Here is a 2430-nt window from a genome sequence, read left to right as displayed (position 1 = left end):
GATTGGTCTGAAGTTTTCTTTCTTCATTGGGTCTTTGTGTGGTTTAGGTATAAGAGTAATTGTGGCTTAAAAATATGTAACGCTTCATGAATTTGTGTGTCATCCTTGCACAGGGGCCATGCTAATCTTCTCTGTATCGTTCCAATTTTAGTATATGTGCTGCCGAAGCGAGCACCACTCAAGCAATCTTAAGTGACATTCTCCTTCCAAACTCAAAGTTCATTGAAGCAAGGAGAACTAACGAATTAGCCATTGGTCCTGACACCTACTTACTTAATCTTTCCATGAGCAAAGGGACAAATTCTGATGCAACGAATTCCTTGGCTCTCTCCTTTCCCTTTGTTGGGTTTTTTTTCTGACTTGATCTAATTTGGGCTTTAATTCTTTCTCTATTTGTGTTATCCTGGTAAAAAAAGTTAAATTCTGTTGAACCCAATGTCTTTACATAATTTCTGACTCCCATCCACCGTGGACAGGATAACTGGTGATAGTCCATCCTCTCCTAATTTTCAACACAATTTCCCAAAAATTATTTTGCATTGAATTAGCCCCTCACCTACTGGGAGATTGTAAAAACTAGTAAAATGCCAAAACCACCTTTGGATGCTGTTCTAGACTCAGAAACCTATGTATGGGTTTCTGAGTAGAAACCTACTCCTATTGGGGTAGTACCCTTTGCTGCTTGACCTGCTCTCATGTATAAATTCAGAGCCAGATCTTAATTTTATGCCTATATTTCCTCCTTTCTGCTGGATTTCCTCCTTTCTACTGTTCTCAAAAACAATCCTTGATGATTCATTCCCAATTTCCAAGTACAAAGGCTGTCTTTGCAGCAAAATCTATTATCACCAGTTTGATAATCAAAAACAGTATCCAAATGGTCTTCTGTCCAGAGAATCACAGAAGGCTAAATAAAGTTTTGGTCAATGTGGCTGTGAGCATAGCCCTAGCAGATTAGACAAGCTGGAAAAATCATCTCTGGAGTAATAATAACAGAATCATCAACAGAAAGAAGTGAATAGTCAAAGGAAAAAGTTGGGGTGGTGTCATTTCAAATAAGGACAGAGATTATCCTTTTAGCAGCTTTTGAGGATGCTGGAGCCAATGAGAGAATCAAAATTCCTGAATTCCTGAGCTAAGGATTCCTGTAGTTATTAGTTATAGATCAGCACACAGGAGAGGTATTGCATTTTCAAAAAGTCATCCAGACTCAGCTTTCACTTGCCCCAGTAAAAGAAGTAGCACTCTGTATCTATTTGTTCTACTGCAAACTTGAGATGGGTTAGTTCTGCACTGAGCCAAGTCGTTTTACAGAGACCTTCTATACTCATACAATACTTCAGGCATTTCAAAGCCCTCTTCATATTTCTGTGGAGTCCTGTTTGTTCATAGCTATGAAGTAGACAGAACCTTGTAACTTCAAGAGAGAAACAGAAAGGATAAAAGGAAAGAAAAACCCCACAAATCTCTGATACCTGAGACAGACAACAATGAAGTGGACAGAAATGAGAGAAGCAGCACCAAATGCAATCTGGAAAAGACATAGTTTTTTCTGGGCTTTCTTTTCAGAGATTATTTTATTTCAGTGATGACAGAAAAAAAGTCAGGAAAGGGAAAAAAAGGGGGACAAAAAGATCTGATCTCATAAAAGATGTGGAAACAGGACAGGCAGATTTCCTTCAGGCTCTTTATTCACTCTAGCTGTAAGCACAATGCCAGGAAAGGCCAGGGGAGGGTTGCTGGCTAGAATACTCTGTCCAGATGCTACCATCTCAAATTTAAGGGTTTTAAACTTATTTTCAAATGTCTGTAGGGCTTTAGCTAGTCAGTGAATCTCTGGGGTGTGCTCGGGCACACATGTGTATGTCTAAGAGAGCAAAGCTTTTAAGAGAGCCTTGGAAAATCCCTTAATACATGTGCATTAATAAGAATCCCACTGTGATCTAAGTCTCCCACCTTCAAGTATCTATCACTAGGTGGCTGAAGCTCCAGCCATTTTCTTTTACTATTCTTCTTCCCCTTCAATTCTTCATCTCTAGCAAACTAGAAATTGGAAATTTTTCACTAGGGTTATTGTGCTTGTACTCACATAACATTTAAATCTCAAAATTAAAAAAAAAAAACAGTGGATCACATAAAGAACAAAGAGATTTAAGACCATCTTTGCACATACAAGGACACTAAAGCCCATAGAAAAAAGGGATAATGTCACAGAAGATGAGTCATCACTAGAACCTATGTCTGCTATGTGCTGTCTGTTCCAACACTTTTCTCTGCCTTCAGTCTCCTCATTTGCTGTGCTTGTGACTCTTGGCTCTGTTTCATTGTTTCATATTACTTCTTCCTGATTGAAAAAAAAATGATGATTGGTTTCCCATGCAGGAAACCATTAGTAAATATGTGTTAAATAAAAACATGAGTGCTAGCTTT

The 2430-nt window shown here is 38.4% G+C and overlaps 1 non-coding gene across 1 annotated transcript; it reads right to left on the bottom strand.

Moving 5' to 3' along the window:
• Positions 1 to 68: 68 nt before the first annotated feature.
• Positions 69 to 175, bottom strand: LOC116095631. Its single transcript, XR_004120672.1, has one exon. It is a non-coding gene; the product is annotated as a U6 spliceosomal RNA (small nuclear RNA).
• Positions 176 to 2430: the final 2255 nt, after the last annotated feature.

The sequence above is a fragment of the Mastomys coucha genome, chromosome X, assembly GCF_008632895.1.
Source record: "Mastomys coucha isolate ucsf_1 chromosome X, UCSF_Mcou_1, whole genome shotgun sequence".
NCBI classification, from domain to species: domain Eukaryota; kingdom Metazoa; phylum Chordata; class Mammalia; order Rodentia; family Muridae; genus Mastomys; species Mastomys coucha.
Note: the sequence above shows the minus strand (reverse complement) of the source record. Positions and strands in the feature narration are given on the sequence as shown.